The sequence below is a fragment of the Palaemon carinicauda genome, chromosome 38 (genome assembly GCF_036898095.1).
Source record: "Palaemon carinicauda isolate YSFRI2023 chromosome 38, ASM3689809v2, whole genome shotgun sequence".
Classification (NCBI taxonomy): Eukaryota; Metazoa; Arthropoda; class Malacostraca; order Decapoda; family Palaemonidae; genus Palaemon; species Palaemon carinicauda.
The window spans coordinates 48,960,327-48,973,742 of NC_090762.1; positions in this window are offsets into that span (position 1 = coordinate 48,960,327).

The following is a 13,416-nucleotide window of genomic DNA, read 5'->3' on the forward strand; positions in this document are numbered from 1 at the left end:
ACAGTAACATCGATCTCACTAAACTGATATATAGCCTGATTTTTACATGTAATTTCAGGCGATTTGATTTCCAAATTTTACTTAACCTAGCCATTCCAGTACAATCACATCCCCTTCCTTTAACATCTCAACCCTCACAATATCCATACTTTTCTCTCTCTCTCTCTCTCTCTCATATCACTGGAATCTCAACACTTGCAACAGCAATTACATCTGCCTCCCTATTATCGTCAACATCAGCAAACTTTCAAATTATTCAGCACATCTCAGCCCTCAAAATATCCATACAAAGTGCTTTTCCTGCTCCGTTTCACCTAGTGCTCTCTTCACTTCCTCACGTAATCTCTCTCTCTCTGTCTCATCTCCCATCACTGGCAACTCAACACTTGTTACAGAAATGATCTCTGCCTCCCTATTATCCTCAACATCAGCAACCTTTCAAATTATTCAGCCCACCTTTTCCTTGCCTCATCTTTCAACAGATTCCCATCATTTTTCACTGTCTCTTCATTCCTCGATCCAACGTTTTTTACACTTCACTTATTTCCAAACTTCCTATTCTCTTCATACGAACGACCCAATCCCTGACCCCACCTCCAGTCAGCTGCTCTCTTTGCCTCGGCTACCTTATGTTCAACTTCCACATCTCTCTCTCTATATCTTTCATACCTCTCTACACTATACTTTGTAGCCATTATTCAAATACCCTCTTTTCCTCTTCCACTTTCATCTTGATTCCTTCATTCCACCACTCACTACTTCCTCATGCTTCCTCCAATACTGTAATCCTCTTACCACACATATGTGCAAGCGCAAAAAATTTCTTTCTGGGTCAAAAAATTTCTTTTACTACAGTATCTTCAACTCCTCTTCTAGATCACCAGTTTCTATCACTTTCACCCTGTCATAAGCCACTTCTAACATTTTTTTATACTGCCTTCACTTTTTACCTCTGGTTTATCAATTTCTTCAACCTTCACTACCTTCCTTTTACAACCCCCCATTCCATTTCCCCACCCTTTTGCTACAGTCAATTTTCCTTCAACCAAAAACTATCAACCATACCCATAAATACATGCACATTTTTCAATCTTCCAAACATCCTTCTTGTTATCAACACACAATCCATTAATTCCCTTTCCACCACTCTTCCATTTGCCAGTCTTGCCCATGTACTGTATACAGTACTTATTTATATCCTTCTTGAAAAAACTAGAGCTTATCACCAACCCTTGTTCAACATATATCTAGCAGTCTCTCGCCACTCTCATTTTCACCTAGTATGCCATACTTCCCAATGACACCTACCTCTCCAGCTCCCATTCTGACATTTAAGTCACCCATCACAACTACATACTTTCTGCTACACACCTAGTTGGTTAATTCCAGAATTCATTCCACTCTTCTTCCCGTTTCTCACAACCTGACCCATACACACTAACAAAAGCCCAACATTCTCAACACAACCTAACCCTTACCCACATCAACCTAGATAACACCACCTTCCATTCTACTACTTTATCTGTCATCCATTCACTCAGCAATAAAGCTAAACCCACTTGCCCTTTCAATCCCAGACACTTTACCTGTCACTTCAACCTTCCCTTTAATCATAGTCTAACACAAGGTCAATACATGTATCCTTCTATTCCCAAACAATTTTGCATATTTTGCTCTCTTTCATACTACATCAACGCACATTCAGACACCCCAAAACTAAAGTACAGGGAACAGTCACTCTCCCCCAACTCCTCCTCGTTGATATCTCACAGGTATAATAGTAACTATATAGGAGAGGGGATACCCAGTTCCGTCCCTTTTAGTCACCTCTTACGACACACAGGGATACACTGGCGCTATTCTTAATCGTTGTTATGCCCCGTGGCCACAATCATTACATGACAAAGGCTAATCATACAGAATGGACACTTTCTTAAAGCAAAGAAGCTTGGAGGGATTATGAAGAAATTTAAGAATACCCTCCTCACTACACCACAGCATTATCCATACAAACAGAATTTTGCTAAAATAATAAAGATGATTAAGTGCAACAAGAGACTTGAGAAACATGGCTATTGAAGTGAAAGAAAGCAGGAAATTTTAAATTTTAGGATAGCTTGAAGAAGGAAGCCAGATGAACCTTGGGCGAGATTCATAGAAATACTACCAACCCAGGTGACCTATTACAATAGAGGGTACTGTATATGAAAATCTTTTGTCTAGTATAACTTGTACCACAGTAAGAGAAATCCGAAAAAAAAAAACGACAAATAAGGCAGAGTAGATAGTAAAGTTTGCATTGTAAAAATTAGTTTAGCAATCAGTTGAATTTGATAACTCATTGGTCTGGCTAAAATGGTTAAACTGGTAAGAAAGAATCAGATTTCAAACCACAAGGAAACTAAATTTTTCAAGACAGAAACAGCCTTCCAAATGTCATCCAATTTCAGTTGAAAATTCATCCAAATCTACTTTATCGTATTTAGCATTGACTTTAATTTAAAAAGCTCACAATATCAATATGATGGTCAAAGGATTGGCTTTATGAAATTATTATACAGTAGTAGTCAAAATTATCCGATATTTTATACCATGACGAAGAGTTACATGTCTTATTTGACGAGAAAGATTTGCTGGCAGAAATGGAGAATATTGTTGATTAAAAAAAACAAGAATAAAAACTAATTACTTTCCTGCCTTATGTCCATTGATCTGATACCTGCAATAACTAACTTCATTACAATCTCACACATTATGAAGATGATATTTCAAGAAAATAAGGGTAAAGATATCATACATTAGGGCATATCAGCATGCAATGTAAGTATTTTGATACAAACATTCAGCCAAACAAAATAAACAACAACCTGCAACATCTATAGTAACTACTTATGTAATTTCTGCTTGGATATTAGGCAATTCAAACAATCAAAGCTATTTCTATACTATCTTGCTATTCATAAATCTGATGTACTTTAGAACTGTAACAAATATATGATAATATTTTCGCAAGTGCATTGTCAAATAATTCAAGGGGTAGTTAGTTGCAAATTTTAGCATCACTACCATAATATTTATGGTTTGCATAATTCTGTGCATACAAAATTTTTACTTTACCTAACATGAAGGGTTTCTACACACTTGTGGTATGTTCAAGGTTCTTGAATGCATTCCCAAGCCTGTCCCATAAAACTGACCCACTCGGCAATCATTAAGGCCTTTGCCTTGCTGAAACCTCAAATAGTACTTTTAGTCCTCTCACCTTCTAAGAACAATTCTGTGGAGACGGAAAATATAAAGCAATTATATCAAATTAGACACAACTGATGTAAACTTCTTGTCAAAGATATAAAAAATGAGACAATGAAACTTGGAATTACTAGACAAAGTTTGCAGTAATGGATTTCAAAACAAATATTACAGGCTATCAAACAAAATGGAGCTGCCGTATGTCCATGGACAATTTGCATATATAAAGGTTACTAATTTACATCTCGCCTATTTAGATTGGCAATTAGTAAATCTATTCTCATTCAATAACTATTTGTGTATTCAAGGTGTGATTTGAATAACATTGGGTTTGGCAATGATGCCTTTTGTAATCTTTTGGTATAAAAATGTAGAATAAAAAATAAAGGGCAAAAACTTCCCTAAAACTATTTGGCACTTTTAAGAGAAGATTCTTATACGTAACTACCGAGACGTAGTGCAGTGGAAGTCCTGCCTATCTATCAGTCATTAAGACTAGCACTTTTGACCTTTCAGGCTGGGAAGTAAAATACTTAAAGACCAAGGTTTGTGGTTAGGAAACCTACAAATTGCTTTTAAAAATTTTGAATGTTTCTTAAAAAACACAAACAATCGTCCTTTAATAGGAGACATGTTATTAGGAGGGAGGAAGTCCCTAGAAACTAAATTTATGGCTGGTTCACCTTTCCCTAGAATTAGCGAGAGCACATTATTATTACTAGCCAAGCTGTCACCCTAGTTGGAAAAGCAGGATGCTGTAAGCACAATGGCTCCAACAGGGAAAATAGCCTAGTGAGGAAAGGAAATAAATTACATGAAAAGTAATGAACAAGTAAAATAAAATATCTTAAGAAAAGTAACATTAAAACAGATCTTTCATATATAAACTACAGAGAAACTTATGTCAGTCTGCTCAACATAAAAATATAAAAACCATTTGCTGTAAGTTTGAACTTTTGAAGTTCTACCGATTTAACTACCCGATGAGGAAGATCATTCCACAACTTGGTCACAGCCGGCATAAAATTTCTAGAATGCTGTGTAGTATTCAGCCTAATGATGGTCCTGTACAACAGCAAAGATAGTGTGCCAACCTACCAACAGTTTGTATACAGGAATGCTACAGGCATAAGGATATGCCAGTACCAAGAATATATGAAAAACTGTAAAAGGATATCATATATGTGTGTATAGGGCATGTTGCTGGATTGTACCCGTAGCTATTAAGGGGAAATAAGATCCAATACATTCTAGCCATCATCACCCTCGTCTAGGAGGATGGTGGAAATACTTCTTTAGAGAACCTCTCTGTAAAAAAAGTTTACTACAGTCCATTTCTTTTATCGAGGCATATTTGCACCGACTCGCAGGGGTGCCCTTTTAGCTCGGAAAAGTTTCCTGATCGCCGATTGGTTAGAATTATCTTGTCCAACCAATCAGTGATCAGGAAACTTTTCCCAGCTAAAAGGGCACCCCTGCGAGTCGGTGCAAATATGACTCGCTAAAAGAAATGGACTATAGGTAATGAAGTTCCCCTACATCTGACATCAGATCCAGCTGTATCAAATTTTTAATAATGCAGGTCAGAGGTGAACTGCCTTGGCATCGGGAACTACAACAGCGTGACGTGAATTTCAAAATTTTAACTTTTGTTATACATATCAGAGATTTATGGAATTGGTTGGATGCGCTTGTATCTCCAAATGTTTTTAAGTTGAGGACCTTTTGTAGTTCTTCCGGCACCTAGGCTAAAACGGCTTACAAATTGGGATACCACTCAACTTGTGGCCCTCTGGGAGCCACCAGGGTGATCCTCAGCCCTGGCATGATTAACACTTAGCCCAGCAAATCCTAGTCTGAAAGCCAAAAAGATGAAAGTATCCCAGCGAGCCCATGGATTTTGAAAAGCATTTCTTCCTATGGGTCTGGAATAGGGGAACAAAATATGTTTAGCCATGTGGCAAACACGTCAGTTCCCAGTGAGCCACAAGGAAAGAAACCTTTCCACTATTAATATTATTATTATTACAAGCTAGGCCATAACCCTAGTTGGAAATGTAAGATGCTATAAGGCCAAGGGCTCCAACAGGGAAAAATAACCCAGTGAGGAATGGAAAAAAAGGAAATAAATAAACTACAAGAGAAGAATACACAATCAAAATAAAATATTTCAAAAACAGTAACAACATTAAATTAGATCCTTCATATATAAACTATAAAAACTTTAAAAAACAATAGGAAGAAGAGTAAGATTGAACAGCATGCTCTAGTGTACCACCAAGCAAGAGAACTCTAATTCAAGACAGTTGAAGGCCATGGTACAGAGGTTATGGCACTACCCAAGACCAGAGAACAATTACCACACATACAGAAAAACTGCAACAAAACACTTGTTCTGTCTAACACCACTCGCTGATACTGTAGTGTATATTACTGTAATATATATACAGTACTATCATTCTATCATTACAGTACAGCTTCATTAGCTAAGATAACACTTATAACTGATCTCTGTTTTCGGCAGGTCGACTGGCACTGTTCTAACCCTGTATACGTAACCTATATCTATATTACTACTGTAAGTAAAGTATTTTGTATACAGTACTGTACATTAGTAAATATAACAATAACACTAATACACAATGCATACACTTACACAATAAAAATTAAAAGTTAAAGTATTGGTAAAACACCACTAGCCGTTTACTATAAGGATGAAGTTCCACCCAGTAAGTTTGAAGCATGATGCAACTCTTGAGCTGTCAACTATTTGTTGCACGAGGTAGCAAAATGCATGTATCACATCTTATACTAAAATCACTATAAACATTCTGTCTATTTACAGGTGTTTTTTTACATCACAAAATTATTCAGCACAAAGAGGACTGAAGCATGAAATGCACACACAAAGAGAAATAGGGGTCTTATGCCGTGAGGAGAGGGTAAAAGCGTGAAGCAGGCCGAGTTCAAAGGAGAGCAATCTGTTTGAAATAGTAGGGCCACAAGAATATTTATCAAAAAACTGCGAAGGCAGGAATTTTTATTTTATAGGTTACAAAGTTTTCAGTACCACGAATGACCAAATTTGTGAAGGAGAAACCAACAAATATTGAGGGCTGACTACATAATTTAATACCCTCTCTTTACATTAAATTTTTATCTTTATACCTTCAATTTATTTTCCTTCCTTTCATCTTTCTTATCTCATTATTTTCAGATTATTATTTCCTTTTAATAATAACTACTGGAATACTTGAGTTCCTTTTGTAAAATGTGGCATGAAGAGGCAAAGCCTGATGAATGGGAAGTAGGAGTGCTGGTGAAAATGGCAAAAAAAGGAGATCTGACCGAGTGCAATAATTACAGATGCATCACACTTACATCAGTTGTCACGAAAATATTTACTGTGCTCATTCTAAAGTGACTAAAGAGAAAGATTGATGAGAAGCTGAAAGATGAACAAGCAGGATTTAGAAAAGGTATAACTTGTATTGACCAATTTTTCATTTTAAGACATGCTGTACAACAATGTATAGAATATAGGAATCCACTTTTGATGGTATTTGTGGACTATGAAAAAGCTTTTGATAGTGTATACCAGCCAATTTTATGGAGAGTTCTGCGTTACTATGGAGTGCTTCTTAAATATCAAAAATTTTAAGTAATTTTTATTTTTCCTAACATACTTACCGAGAACTACTTTCTTAGGAGTTACCTGTACAGTAATCTCCTCTCTACCGACCAGAGTTTTGTGTAGGGTACCCTCAATCCCGTTTTCTATGGAGGCCTACCCCGGCATTAAAGAATATGCTCCGAGGGTAGGCTTAGCGCTAGGTCGATGTCCGCTTGGGTCGATATTGCCAGTAAGTTCTATTGATGTAGCACAATACTTGCAAGGGAAGAGAGGCACTCGGGGAAGGAAGGGAGGGCCATTACCCGAAAGTAGTTCTCGGTAAGTATGTTAGGAAAAATAAAAATTACTTAAAATTTTTGATTTGTTCCAACACGAATACTTACCTCGAACTACTTTCTTAGGAGACTTACACTTTAGGAGGTGGGAGTGCTATTCTGACCTACAGACCCAGTAAGCGGAGGCCAAGAGGCCTAGGTATAACGGTACATACTAGAAAACGGACGAGAGGGTAACTACACAAAGAGCTCACGTTAGTGTCTAAGTACTCACCCTTTGAAAAACTTCTTCTGATGTTGCATCCAGTAACGTAGTTGTGAAGAACGTGTTATCCAATGGTACAAGTTGGTAATCTCCGATGAGGATAGGGAACAACTGGGTAGGATGAAAGGAAGCGCACCTGTGTATCCCGGTTGCTATCCGCGATTGAGCCGGGGGCTTTTACCGTTAAACCACTTGGAGGGCGGAGATGACTGTTCCAATGGAGAACCCGTCTAAGGACTTCCTCGAGTAGTCCTTGAGGTAATGGGCAGTAAAGGTCGACTGGTTAGACCAAGTACCTGCCCGAAGTATCTGACCCACTGCCATGTTTTTCTCAGAGGCTAAGGACGTGCTCAGACCTCTGATGTCATGAGGTCTGGGGGCGCCTGGCACGGCCAGACCTTCTTCCTTGTAGGCCCTGGCAATAACTTGTCTCAACCAGAAGGAAATGGTGTTCTTGGATACTTGTTTCTTAGTAACACCCGTGGAGACGAAGAGGCTCTTGATGCCTGGCCGGAGATGAGCCGTTCTTTCAAGGTATTTTCTAATGGTACGGACAGGGCATAATTTTAAATCCTCAGTATTACCCGTCTTAGGGATGGCTGGTATGGAGAAACCTTCGAATTTAGGATCCCAGACAGCTGGGTTCTGGGTCTTCGCCACAAAAGGAACGAACGAACTTGAAAGATACTTCTTTCCACCCCTTCAAATGAGAGACGTCATACGACAGCCCATGGATCTCACCTACTCTCTTAGCGGACGCCAAGGCCAGCAAGAAGACTGCCTTGGCCTAAGGCGGCCCGTACCCCTTTTATGGCTGGGATTGACATTCCCATTTTGTCTCTGAGATATACCAGAAAATCCGCTATGTCCGGGACAGAAGCATTGAGGGGCTTTATGTGCCTCGCAGCGCACCACTTCGTGAAGGAGGCCCACTTAGCTTGGTAGACCGCAGCTGAAGACCTTCTCAGGTATAGCGACATTCTCTTAGCAGTGGCTGAAGAATACCCTTCCTTCTTCAGGAGTCGCTCGATAGTCTCCAGGCGTGAAGACGTAGGGACTGTGGGTTGTCGTGAAGTCTGAGAAAATGTGGTCGATGTAGAAGGTCTGACCTGTCGGGTAGAGGCCACGGAGGTTGACTCGCCAGGTCTTTTAGGTCTGCGAACCACTCTCTCTCCGGCCACCAGGGCGCTACCAAAGTCATCTTTAAGTTTTGGGCCGTCCTTACTCTGTTGAGCACTTGCCTTATCAACGTGAAGTGGGGAAAAGCGTACACGTCTAGGTTGTCCCACCTGTGCTGAAAGGTGTCCTCCAAGGCTGCCTTCGGATCTGGTACAGGAGAACAATATACGGGGAGTTGGGCGTTCAGTTTGGTTGCAAAGAGGTCCATCACCGGGGAACCCCAACGTTGGATGATGAGCTTGGCTACTTCTGGGAGGAGGGACCACTCTGTCCCTACTATTTGGCCCACCCTGCTGAGACCGTCGGCCAGCACGTTTTTCTTCCCGGGAATGAACCTTGCTAACAACACAACCTGGTTCTCTTCTGCCCAATCTAGAATCTTTATGGTGAGATCACACAACTCCCTTGACTTCAAACCTCCTTGCTTCTTTATGTATGCTACTACCGTGGCGTTGTCGCACATCAACGCCACGGTGTTTCCCCTTAGTAGATCTGCGAAGTGTAGGCAAGCCTTCTGGACTGCCTTCAACTCTAGGACATTGATGTGGAGTTCCTTTTCCCCGTCTATCCAGGTTCCTCGCGCTGTCTCGTCGAGGAGATGGGCTCCCCATCCCTGGTTGGAGGCGTCTGAGAACAGTAGTAACTCGGGGGGGCGTTCGCGAAGGGCATCCCCTCGAGTGAGTTCGACCGGCAATGCCACCATTCCAGGGAGGGCCTCGTGTTTGGTAGAACTGGGATTAGTACTTGTTGCGAGTCCAGTTGGCACCAGAGGTTCTTCAGGTTTCATTGCACGGCTCCGAGTCTGATTCTCCCCTGGGGAACCAGTTTCTCCAACGACACCAGGTGCCCTATCAGTCTTTGCCAGTCCTTTGCTCTCCTGGGGCGCCCCGATAGGAACGGGCGAATGATTTCCATGAGATTGTTTATTCTGTCTTCTGAAGGGAAGGCTTTTCCCAGAATGGTATCTAGAGTCATTCCCAAGTAGGTCATTCTGGTGGATGGGGATAGGTTTGATTTTTCCGGGTTGATCACGATGCCCAGATCCTTGCAAAACTGGAGGAGTTTCATCCCTTGTTCCTCCAAGAGGTCCTTCGAGGAGGAAAGAAGCAACCAGTCGTCCAGGTATCGGACGAGGCGAATGCCTCGTTCGTGAGCCCACACTGAGACAGTCGTGAAGACTCTCGTGAACACCTGGGGCGCTGTTGACAATCCGAAGCAAAGGGTCTTGAATTGCAGGATCTGGGAACCCCATTTCACCCGGAGAAACTTTCGACTCGAGGGGTGGGCCGGAATTTGGAAGTAGGCGTCCTTGAGGTCTATGGTCATCATGTAATCTTTCTCCCTCAAGGACAGTAGGACTGACTTCGGAGTGTCCATTTTGAAGTCTGTCTTCTTTATGAACTTGTTGAGAGCCGACAGATCTATAACCGGCCTCCACCCCCCCGTCGCCTTTTCTACCAGGAACAGGCGACTGTAGAAACCCGGGCCTGGGTGTAGAATTTCTTCCATGGCCCCCTTCTCCAACACGGAGGACACTTTCTCTTGAAGGGCGGTCTTCTTCGACGGGTCCTTGGGGACCAGCCACTCCGTCCGGCTGGCCGGGATTAGAGGGGGTGGTTCTGCTAAGAATGGTAACCTGTAGCCCTCCTTCAGTACGGACACTGTCCAGGGCTCCGCTCCGTGAGCCTTCCATGCTTGCCAAAATAGTCTGAGGCATCCCCCAACCTGAGGCTTGGGCGGGGATAGGGGGCCTCTCACTCTATCTCCTTCTGGAGGAGCGGCCTGAACGGCCTCTCCTGGAGGCAGAATAACCTGTCCTAAAGGAGGCTGAAGATGCTGGGGCTCCCCTACAGGGGGGCTGAGGCGCTGAGGACCAGGAGGAAGAAGGAGCTTCTCTCCTCGTCATGCTGGGGGAGGCCTGAGCCGTCGCGGCACTGTCTGAGACGGACCTCTTGTAGGGTGGTCTCCTTGTAGGCGTAGGCCTGGGGGTGCTTAAATCCTTCCTCTTCGACACCATCTCCATAATGGTCTCTTAAGTCTTTTAAGGGGAACAAGGAGTCACCCCACAAGGGCAGGCTCCTCATGGCCCGCGCTTCCCTGTCTGGGACCTTTCGGGACACCTTAGCCAGGATGGTGTCTCTCTTGCGGAGTACCCAATTCGCTGTCAAGGCGAGAGACTGGTACGTTAGGAACTTTAGGGTCTTGCCCCCGGAGGTAATAAGTTCCCTCAGGAGGTTCTGCTGTTCCAGGTCCGTGGGGTCAAACGTGGCTTGCACCCCTACTAAGGTGGAAGCCCACCAGTCCAGCCAAGAGGAGATGTGCACCAGGTCCCTCGACATTTCTTCCATCATGGCGGCCTCCGATGGAGAAAAACAAACTGGTGCCGAAGAGGCTCTATCCTCCGAGACGCCCTGTCCTAGGATGTCAAGGGAAGGTTCTACTTTGCAGGGGCCTGGTCGACGCCCTTCCAGTACATATACCTTGCCCTGAGTCTTGAGCCCCTGGAGTAATTTTGAAGAACTGAGTTTTGGGGGCCTCGGCATTACTAGCCACCACTTTGTCTACGTATTCTTGCCTTAGGACAAGATCCCGGGCTAGAGGGAGAGCCAGAGAGGTCTTAGGCTGGGTAGGGGCCTGCATTAACCGTATGAGGCTGGACCTCCAGTAGTCCTCGCCGGTAGCTGCAGGTTCTTCAATTTTATGATGCCTCCTGATAAGGCCAATCACCCTTCTATAGGCAGAGTCCTCCGTCGGGGAACCCTCCCTACCGTCAGCCGAGGCCTCGGCTTGAGCCCGGGGAGCCGGGTCACCCACCGGACGCCTTGTTCTTGATGCAAGGGGCGCTGCCCTACCGAGGTACTGGACTTCTTCGGCGGAGGCTTCCGCACCAGGGGCGGGGGTTAGCGCAGGCATCGTCGACCCAGCGAGGACTAGCGTCCGCTCAAGGTCTCTGGGGGACGAGGACGCAGCTCCCGTGGGCTGACCCGACAGCGGGAACCGTTCCTTCCGACCCGAGGGCCGCACCAGCTGGGCTGGTTCGGCCAGGCTGCCCGAAAGGAAGCGCGGTTCCCCCCGCTGGGCGGGGTGAACCGGAGGCTTCGCGGTCTTATGCCTGCCTGTAGAGTCCTTCTCCCGAACTTGCCTGCAAGGGTCAAAACCGTGCTTGGAGGGAGGTCTCCTTGGCGAGAGCTCCTTGGACCGGCGGTCCGGGGAACAATGTACCTCTGCCTCACAGGGTACGAAGACCCAATCGCCATCCGGTGACCTACTCCTCCTGTATTTTCGTCTTGGAGAGCGGGAGCGTTTCCTGCTGTATCTGGAGCGCGATCTTGAACGGGAATGCCTGCTCCTGGACCGCCTGCTCCTGGACCGCCTGCTCCTGGACCGCTCCCTCCGACGGCGATGTTTCCTCCTGGCGTCTTCCCCCGACGAGTAATACTCCTCTGAAGAGCCCGACGACACTGCACTTACCGTACGGCGGGCGGGAGCGGGGACCGCGGGGGACTTCGTGACTCGTTGAGTGCCCGAGGTAGAAGGTTGTAAGAATTCTTCGGGAACTTCCGTGAGCGGGGTTGGGAACGAGGTTTGACGCCCAACGCCAGGAAACCAGGGATCCAGGCCCTCTTCCATTCGCAAAGGGGACCTACCTGGTGTCTTAGGAAGTTTCCAACCGAAGGCATCACTCCCTGCAGAACCTAACTTACCCTGGTTGTCGCCGCCTGCTGAAGACCCTGAAACACAGGCCCACGAAGGGGGCGAAGACACAGACACAACGTTACTACCCCACAAGGGGTCATCGGAGGACACGTGCCCCCCGAGCACAAGGGCCGAGTCTCCAGACGCACTGCTGGGCTCTTCACTAGCCCGAGAAGGACCCGCAACCCCTACTGCACATTCACTAGATTCTTGGGGAAGATCGCTCGGTTCTTTCCCCACGATGGACTTACCTCGGCCCCTACTCTGGGTAGGGGACGGCGAAACAGAGGCTCCGTCGGACCGTTCACTGGGTGACGGTAGCGGCGAATTAACACTAGCCTTCCTTGGTGAACGTTTCGACGATTTTCTCTTCTTTGTTCCGTAACGTACCCACTGGATATCACTCCAACCTACACACTCGGGGCACGTATCCGATGACGAACAAACCTTTCCCCTACAGGAGGAGCAAAGGGAGTGAGGGTCCACTTCAGGCTTGGAGAGGAACGCTCCACGCGATTTACCGGCTCTAGGCCCAGGACAACGGCGGATTTGCTCCATAATGCACAAACGCAAGACACAGGAACGTAGGGAATCAAGGAATACACTGGGGAAGCACAAGGGTGGAAGGTGAACACACAGGAACACCAGGGATCAGTACACAGGAACACAAGTTACCACGCGGGAAACACGTGGGACACACACAACGCACACAAAGGATCGATAGAGAACGAGAGCGACGTGGTGACACGTCGCGACCAGAGAACTTACTGGCGATATCGACCCAAGCGGACATCGACCTAGCGCTAAGCCTACCCTCGGGGCACATTCTTTAATGCCGGGGTAGGCCTCCATAGAAAACGGGATTGAGGGTACCCTACACAAAACTCTGGTCGGTAGAGAGGAGATTACAGGTAACTCCTAAGAAAGTAGTTCGAGGTAAGTATTCGTGTTGGAACAAATGTAAATTTGATTAAATCTGTTCATGAGTATAGCAAGTGCAAAGTTAATGTTAATGGAGTCCTATCAAATGAATTCCCACTGAACAGTGGAATATTGCAAAGGAATGTGTTATCACCCATCCTCCTCCATGGATTTTCTAATGCATAGAACAATTGTGG